General features: G+C 38.0%; 1 pseudogene; it reads right to left on the reverse strand.

The window, feature by feature from the left end:
- Positions 1 to 5,323: 5,323 nt before the first annotated feature.
- LOC125220575 lies at positions 5,324 to 8,744 on the reverse strand (annotated as a pseudogene).
- Positions 8,745 to 10,211: the final 1,467 nt, after the last annotated feature.

Below are 10,211 nucleotides of genomic sequence, written 5' to 3' on the forward strand. Positions count from 1 at the left end.
AAAAAGTTATGTCTTCTTTATTCGAGTCCTAATATTTTAATAAGATCAGCCACGTTGATATCGAGATACAGCTCGGAACCAGAAGATCCGTGGTCTAGTATTGAAGATCATCGTGGAGAAGGCGCAAGCAATCGTCGATTCTTGGAGAATCAAATCGGTAACTCTAAACCATAGTATTCATGTTTAGAATTTACTTTCTTTAAGCATGAGTTATTTACGTTCTAATGCAATTATCATTTTAACATGTGAATTGATTAATCGCATAATCGGTCAAATAGATTAAGTATCGATCTATTTGTTTTGTACAAGTCTTCCGCTATGCAAGGGGCACCAAACCCCAAGACTCACAACAATGACCTCACAAATGGCGCACTGAGAAGAAGATTGGATTGAAGTGAGGAAGATGTGTAGTTTTCTCCAATCTTTTTATGATATGACTTGTCTCTTATGCCACATCACATTCATTTTTTATGGAGATGCGTGACTTATTCATTATCATAAAATGGTTGAAGAATGATGAAGATGCTAAGGTTAGATTCATGGCCAAGAAGATGAGGGAAAAAGCTTGGTAAGTATTGGTTGAGGAATATGAGTTTAATCCAAACATAAACAAAATTTTATACATTGCTACAATGTTGGATCCTAGATAAAGATGAAGCATGTGCAACATTGTTTGAAGACGTGTATAGTGATGCACGGCAAATGAGTGGCAGGAGTTGAGAAAGCTTTGACTTATTTGAGTTGTACAAGAGAGAATTCACTCCAATGGCCGACCAAGCACAACCACGAACAACTTCGAGTAGCCAAATGTCGAATAGATCGATCGATCTACGATTTCTTGGTAAGTTCTTGTAACATTCCCGTGTTACTAGTGAGGATGATGACGATGAAGATGGTAGCTCGTGAGCTCACTCGCTACTTCGCAGAGAGGGAATACAAGGCCATTGAACATGGGCATTTTGACATTCTTATGTGGTGAAAGACTACAGTATTTCCTTTCCTTTCTATCGATATGGCTAAAGATATCCTTGCTATTCATATATCAAGCGTTGCTTCGAGTCGGCATTCAACTTTGGGGGGGGGGGGGAAAGTGCTGTCGTTATTTAGAAACTCTCGGCAACGGAAATGGTTGAAGCTTTGATATGCCCGAGGATTGGTTGAGATCTAGTTCTAGATCGCCAATCTCATGGAGAAGAAGGAGAACCAATACCATTTTTTTAAAAGCAATACTATGAAAGTAAGTAATTCATTGCTATTTACTTATATATTTAACTCATTTTCTTTAATTTACGTATTATTTTTTACAAATGGAGGCACTCGTAAAGGGTGGCAAAGTGATAATGATCAAAGTTAAATTTATCGTGCATTTGTTTTAGAATTTGAAAATATTGAACTTGGAGTGTTTTTTTTTTTTTAAACTTTGAATGGTTGTTGAATTAAGTAGGTTGTAAATTTTGATGGATAGATATTGTTGTTTTGGAATTTTTTGAAATTGGATTGTTTATGAATATTTCAACTTTGGATTGACAATTGTAAGCTTTGTATTTGAATATTTCAACTTTTGGATTAAGCATATTAAAAAAGAGGTTGTATATTTGTTTGAGCTTTGAGACTTGAAGTTGTTTACTTCTATAAATATTTCAATTTTGGATTGAGAGGTTGTAAACTTTTTTTTTTTTGTTGGATTAAGCATGTTATAAATAGGTTGTTTTTATTTTTTTAATTTCTAACACAAAGTACATACATATTCTTAATATAAGTATAAATACAAAATATGCAATGAAAGCAAAGTGATGGCTAGGGTGGCATATTTCCTACACACCATGAACCGCATAAATTTTTTTTTTTTTGGAATTTCGGTTACGGTTCGGTTCTTAGGACCAAACCCGGGAACCGACAAATTCGTTTCTGCTTCTGTGCTTAAATTTTGGTTCCTTTTGATATCGTTAAACCCGGGTTTTTGGGTTCGGTATTATAATATTTGAATGTTTTTACTTTTGAGTTTCGTTGATTATCGATTTCTCCCTTGCCGCTAACGTCTTAAACTAAGCATAAGTTTATCAAGTTCCCAAGGGAAGAAGGCAAAAAGACATTATGATGCTTTACACGGATTAACCGAGCACTATATATATATTAATAGATGACCGTGTTTATGCTTTGTCTATTGTGTAGAAATGCCTCGAGAGCTAAAGTGACGCTCAAAGTCACTCTCCTATGATCCTCCGCCACACGTATTATGTAGAAATAGATGTTGGATGATGGAATCTCACCGATAATGTGGAAGGAGAATCCACAAAAAATAATATTAAAAATGATGATAGATCAAGTTACTTTTTGAATTAGTCGCACGACATAAAGTCAAACGACAAATTGAAAAAGTGGCCGATTCGTATAGGAAAATTTCAATGGTGCATGAGGAAGTGGAGAAGAGGAACAACGATGCAAGTTGATTCATATAGGAAAATTGCAATGGCACGGAGGAAGCGCAAGAGGGAGCAACAAATGGAAGAGCGAATGATGTGTCTTTTAATGAAAAATTGGACAAATGAAAAATGTGTGGTTTAGTTTAATTTTGTAAGGCACAGGGTTTTTAAAGCGCAATTGGTAAAGCAAGAGATAGTGGGGAAGAATTGGTAAAGCAAAGAGAGAACAAGGGAAATGACCCGGGAAATTGTGTTAGGGGTTAGTTAGAACATTAATAAGAGCATCTCCATGGCGGGCTTCCCACAAAAACTTCCCGCCACGTCATCACTAGGGCTTCCCATCCACGCCACCCTTCACTGGACTTCCCCGCACTAGACTTCCCACTGGACTTCCCGCAATAAAATTAAATTCACAATTATAAAATTTACAATTAAAATTTCGACACGAATACGAACGGGAAATACGAATATTCATTAAAAAATACATTATTCGAAAAAAAAAATACATAGTCAATAAAAAAATTAACCACATCAAAGCCCCTCCCTCCGCCTCCAAACCCTTCGATGATATCCTCCCAAGTCGAATATGCATCTCTTTGCCGCATGCCGGGAAATGCGCAACCGCCCAAACCTCTCCAGAGGTACCCCCATGTTCACATTCGCCGGCCACGCCCGGGGTTTTGCCCGGGCACCCGTATCTCCTTGGTCCACCAAAAATTTTCGTCACCTTCACTTTCGCAATCATGTTGTGCAAAATAAACATGCGCACATGATGTCCCCGATTTTGGGGAATATACCACCCGTGAAGGACCCTTCACCATCGCCTACTGACCGGAGCACCCCAAAAGCCCGGCCAAATCCCGCGCGCCTTCCAGGGTCCAAAGTAGGACTTCTTTGTCCGATCGCATGCTTGATCGTTTTTCAAAAGACGGGCCAGTTTGGGCATACCCCATCCGCCAAAATAGTACCCCTATTGGTTTTGCCGTGGAGAAGAGGGGGGACCAACGCCATTGACCCATCGTTGGGAAAAGAGGCAACCGGGACGGTGCGTTGTTTTACCCCACTCCAAAATAAGATGTCATATCCCCAAAACCGGCGCCTCGCCTTTTAAAGGGTCATCGGGAGCTTGGCTTTGAAGGGGGAAGTGTGCATCCCATTTCCGCGGGGGCGCCCTTTCCCCTCCCAATGCATACAACGCCCGGGCCCCAAAATCCGGGAACCGTACCCACCCTGATAATTATCGCCGGGCGTTTTTGTCGACTAAGATAGAGATCCCCGAATATCTCTCTAACTCCCGCGCAAAAATTTTGAGACTCGACGGCCGACGACATCGCCAGTGGAGGTACTGCCGAACATGTCGGCCGGGCCTCCGACGCCGCTTGCCTGATTGCGAGTGCACTTCAGTAAGGGCGTGTCCGGTTGCCGGCCGCATCGTCCCGATCCTCGAAATACTGTATCTTCTCTAAAGCACCCACGATATGCATAAACAGCGGACGATGCATCCTAAAACGTCGCCGAATAAGGCATCCCCAAACGTGCCAGTGACTCGAGTCCCGACAACCGAATATGTGCAAGCAATGTGGCCCCGGGTCCATGATGTCGCCGATAGATCGGCCGAGGTACCGCGTCCGCCTGCGCGCTCTCTGCCTCGTAGCAATCGATCAACCGCCCTTCCACAGCGACATCCAATTCATTCTCACTATCACTATCACTATCACTAGCGCCCGCACTACCACCCGCACGACTACTAGCCATTCTAGATAAACTGAAAATAGAGTTTAGAGAGAAAACTTGTCAACACAAGTGGTGTGAATGAAATGAAGTTCAACGAGCCGTATTTATAGAGTTTAAAAAATTAAATTTTAAGTCGGACGTCCGCCCGCCCGTCGCGTGGATATCCGACGTCCTCACGGGATGTCCGACATTTTCCTTCACAATGGCAGACGTCCGATCGACTTCCGCGACGTCCTACCGGGACGCCGCTCGGTGGAGATGCTCTAAAATAAACTAATGAAATAAGATGCTAAGTGAAACAAAATTGAGACATCAAAATGACAAAAGTGGCTATTAAATTTAGAATAAAGAGAAATATTTATTTATACGATAATCCTATTCATATATTGAGAATTTTGTGAGGTTCCCAAATATTGTGATATTCATCGTAGTGTTCTTAAATTAGTGAGCATGTTATATTGATTAGGGGTAGCTCTTCACGCTTTGGGATATCAAAAGTTGTCCGTTAGTACATTTTTGTTCTGATCTCTCTTGATTCCATAATTGAATTTACACTGGGTGTTAAAATACAGGGATACAACCTATGCTTCACATGATTTGGCGTTACTAGATTTTTCAATTAAGAGGAGGATGGTATTAAGTAGTAACTCGGTTTTATCAAAAGGATAATGAGCTTCAATAAGAAGATCATCACTCAATCAACATTTTCACTATAAAAAAGGAATTGGTAGAAACTCCAATTCGACAAAGGAGATGATATGCGTTTGAGTAACAAATTGAATTATACTAAGTTACTTGTACAAGTTTTTTCATAAGATGATGATTATGGCTAAAGTCAGATGCTCAAAAAAGGCATCCTATTTCATTAAAAAGTGTAGAAATTCCCCGTACTGATCCAGGCACATTATAGAATGGCAATTAAACAAACAGAAATTGAACAATTGGATTCTAAGCTATCATCAGATTCATCGAAATGACTATAAATCTTAGATATATCACATATTTGTTCATCGCGTAAGGCATTAAGGACCATGAGAGATAAATCACACTATCCATGTCCACCTTTGATCATAACTACAGTTCTGTAATCTATCGAATGCCGAAAAATACAAACATAACTACAACTTATATGAAGATGATGCACCAGAATGAGTGCTCACATATAATTGACACCTTCTGGCTTACCTACGCAGTCGTGACTGCCAAATATCAGTAGAAGGTTGCAGTGTGTCGATATTCCACAAATTGATGTAGTGGCATCGGCAACAGATCACCCGAGAATCATGTATCCCGTATAACTTTACTTAAGGTCATGCATGACATGTATTAATTTGGACACCATCACAATTGATCACCAGCCTGCTTTATCTGAAGAGCAGCTCTCACAATGTTGCCCTCGTAATAATCCCAACCTATCACAAGGAAAACACAAAGTTGTATGACGAATTTCTAAATAAATATGTACTGAAATGAAGGAAGTGGAGACAGTCATTATACCAGCCTTCCTTCACCATCAACAACCGGTAGCCGCCGGAATTTTGTTACAAGCAATATCCTACAACAACATCAATATAATATCAACACAAAAACAATCAAGAACATATTGCCTCTTTCACCTAGGTCCCTCTGCCAAAAAAACTAACAGATATCATTATGAATACACATTAAAAGGAAAAGGAAATCGCAAAATACCTCACAACATCCTCAAGATTGGTATTTTCACGGACGACAAGGGGAGCAGGAGTCATAACGTCACTGATAACCTTCCCATTAGTTTTACTGAGTAACTTCTGAATTTCATTGAATGTCTGCCATGAGATAAACATAAACTATCAGAACTGATTGACAAAATACTACCCTGATAACTTAATCTTGTTCATTGTAACAAGAACAAAGAGAGATCAATAACTAAGACAGATTTTCATAAACTATGCAAAAAGAAGTAAAAACTACGATTCTCACTTTTCCCAAAATGATTGCAGGCCATACACAGAACCACTATACATGGTAGTGAGATGTTTACAGAATCATACTAGAACTCGAAAGTCAAACAATCTTTTGCTGGAAATCTAGAAGAAACAAATTCATACTAGTTGCCAGACTTGTTATATAAGGAAAAGTTATAGTACATACTTTCCAGGAGCTATCAACATCTGGGAATATAGGTATTTCCTGTTGTCCACCACCTGCATTTGACAAAGAAATAAAACATAAGAAAATAGCATCATGTAAAGTAGCCTCTACCAAGGAGAATCCAAGCCCAGGTCACTCCCACAGAAATTTGAGGTAGGATATGACTATTTGATGGAAGCAAAGTAATGACCAAGGAAAAAAGAAAACATCTATCTTGACAAAAGGATTATAATCATCTGACATGAGCAATAAAACACATCATAATGGAGAAATCTATGTGTGCTACACCTACCAACCAAATCATGCATGTTTGCAATTCTAACTGCTTAAAGCCTAAAAACCACAAATAATTCAACAAAAACGTCCTCCAAGGGATTCTAAATAGAATAGCTAGAACTTAATGGCATAACGAATTCATCTAATAACCAATAATACCACCAGCTATTGTCATCTCTAACAAAGCATTCTGGAATTCTAGATTTGTATGGAAAACAAAGGTAACACACACTGGAATCCACCTAAAGTATACTCCATCCGTCCCTGTAAAGTATGAACTTTCTAATTTTGGAAATACAACTACGCTACTAAAATGTGGAGCCCACTTACCACTAATATTACCTCCACTATCATTTCTCATCCTCTCTTACTTTACCAATTGTATTAAAACCCGTGTCCAACCAAAAATTTATACTTTTCCGTCTCGGAGGGAGTACCTGAGATGGAGTCCAATGCCAATAGATCATAGTCAGAAACAACACCAACCTGCATCAAACAACTACATGTCTCAAAATTTAAATGAAAACTATCATGATATAGAACCAAGGTTACAGGGATAGAAGATAATTCATATATGCTGCATGATACATGAACAATAGCCTCTTGGTTCAAATCTGACTTGTGCAAATATTCCCTGAGGTAATCACCAACCAAAACATTTCAATTGAACTTTAGAAGCCACTTGTCTGAGTAAGAGTAACCCAATAATATTCTTAGCAGAATTTACATCATTGCTATGGAAATCTAGCACTTCCTTTTTCTCTCAAGAACCTTTACCACAAACGATTATGTGCAACATATCAACAATCCGTCAGCATAGTCATCACAATATGCAAACCAATGTGGCTCCCTCTCATTTTAATTAAATATCTTGGCAAAATGCAACTATAGAGTTTCACTTCTGATATGAGCTAACCAACAACAGCAGTTTCATATCAGTGGTTGGTGGGGCTAATTATACTTTTGGAAGCACACAATATAATGTTATGGGGAGCTAAAACCCTCTTATTCTCAAGAACTGGTAAAGTGAGACATATCCAACAGTCCATCAGAATAATCATCAAGATTATAGAATTTGAGGGACAGAGTCAAGTCAACAATAATGCATATTAAAATTTCTAAATGTGGTTTACTGGTTAAGCAAAAGCCATACCATCTATATAACCCCTCAAAACACGCAGATGTTCTTTCAAGCAAAACATAAAATATAGCAGATATAGCTAACTTTACCAACTTCCAGTCATCATCAATCACAGGAAATCCAGTGATTCGCTTCTCAACAAGGATATCCAGAGCTGTAATTTAAGAGAACACATTTCAGCAAAAAGACTAAACCAAAGCAAGACACATTTTTAACAAAGATGCATGAGAAATACCTTCATCAATAGTAGTTGTAGGTTTTACCGCATGCAAATGCTCTTTCCCCGTCATAAAATCACCAACAGTATAGATCCCTTCTCGTGTCTGTAAGTGACAAGAGGATACCAAGTGCATAAAGATAAACACTGCATAACGCTTTAAAACTACAAGATTTACCAGTTGTTCCTTCCTAAATTACGAATTCAACCAACCTAATCATCCAATCAATAGATCAGAGGAATATGTAAAGTATTGGTAAGGCCAGATCCTAAAATATTTGAATTGAAAGCAGAGCGTTGAGCGTCATTGAAATCCTCCAACCAGAGTGAAACATGTAAGCATATCTTCGTATGACTTTCTATTCGATAGAAGCTCACTAGCAGTCGTTCAATTTGTTTACATATCTTCGTAAGACTCATACAATTACAAACGTGTAGCCAAGGCAGAGGTGAAAATGACTACTTACGGGAACGGAACTGGTGGAACCGTTGGAGGCGAATGAAAGGCATCCAGCCGGCGAGACTTTGAAAACTGAGTCCGCCTGACGGAACTACTTGCAGAGGCGGCGGGCGCGCGGAAGAAGGAGCTGCTGAGGGTAGACTGCGGCCATGGACGGTTGAGACTGCCTCCGGACGCGGAACGATGGCGTGGAGACCGGCGGCGAGAGAAATCGAGTCCATGAGCGCGCAGATATTGGAAAAAATCAAGGGATTTAGGTGGGATGGGGAAAGAGAGAGTGAGATATTTCACATTCCTTGTGTGATAGGTGGGTGACTGTTATTTAACGGTTGAATTTCCGCCTTTGCGTGCTCGTTCCATTTCTACTAGCGCCAAATCAGGTCGGTGTAAATTGGGGAAATTTCTTTTCATCACGTTTTACTGTTTCATTTTCCTCTTTTTCTTTACAAATAAAAGGGTTTCATACTGTTCGCTATAAAATTTTCAGGCCTCAAGTATCGTCGTTCACATAAAAATATTCATCGGTGCCGAAAATCGGAACCCAAAGATTGACTTAAAAATCACGTACATTATTTTATAATAAAATATGATTAAAATATCATTTTACGTTCATTCTTGTAATATTAATTGAGGTATTTTGAATTTTTTTCCGACTAAAATGCCCTTAGGCCTTTAAAGGCATTGGACAATTCGTTTCACCACTCATCTTCGCATCAAAGACCTGAGTCCAACAATTTTTTTACTCCTCCCTCCGTCCCACAAAGATTGTCCCATTTTTCCATTTTGGTCATCCCATAAAGTTTGTCTAATTTCACTTTTACCATTTTTCTATGACTTGATTCCACTAACTCATTCCTACTCACATTTTATTATAAAACTAATACGTTAGTAGGACCCACATCCCACCAACTTTTTCAACTCACTTTTCATTACATTTCTTCCAACTCACTTTTCATTACATTTCTTAAAATTCGTCTAGTCAAAGGACTATCTTTTGGACGGAGGAGTACTATTTAATTCAATTACCATCCAAATTGAATTTAAATATAATTAAAATTTACCGTGAAAAATATGTGTTAATTTTTCATTTATTTAATGATAGTGAATTGGAACTTGATACTTTATTATATTTTTTCAATCTAAACTGCATTTAAGAACATACTATAGGAGATTTGTCAATTATATTTAGTTTATTTGTTTTGAAATTAGAAGTATTATTTATATGAATTTCAAAATAGAGATCAATTAACATCTAAATTGAATTTAAATATAAAAATTTGCCATTAAAAATTGTTGGACTCTATGCTCGACGCAAAATGAGTGGCTAAAGAATTGTCCAAATTCATTGAAGGTCATAAGGGCATTTTTGTCCGGAAAAATTCAAAATACCTCAAGCTGATATTAACTCATACTGATGCACCTAAAATGATATTTTCAAAATTCACGAACCTAAAATGATATTTTTAAGAAAGTTATGACCTAAAAAAGTTCCTCTTAAAATAAAACTAGTGAAATAGAGTCCATTACCAAAAAAAGAACAAATGAGACAGCTTATTCGAACAAAGATGATAACAAACTAGGACAATTATATTTTGCTCCAAGATACTCCCCTTTGTCCCAAAGTAGTTGAGGCATCCTTTTTTGAACGAAAATTAAGAAATTGATGTGTTAAAAAGATCATGATAGAAAATAAAGTAAGAAAGAAACGTAAGAAGTAAGTTAAAGATGGAGGGTCCCCTCCTCAAAAAAAAGAACTATCTTGAGACAACTCGTAAAAAATACGACTTAATTACTGGAGGAAGTATAAAGATTATATGGAGGTAGAGA

Source organism: Salvia hispanica, chromosome 4 (genome assembly GCF_023119035.1).
Source record: "Salvia hispanica cultivar TCC Black 2014 chromosome 4, UniMelb_Shisp_WGS_1.0, whole genome shotgun sequence".
Classification (NCBI taxonomy): Eukaryota; Viridiplantae; Streptophyta; class Magnoliopsida; order Lamiales; family Lamiaceae; genus Salvia; species Salvia hispanica.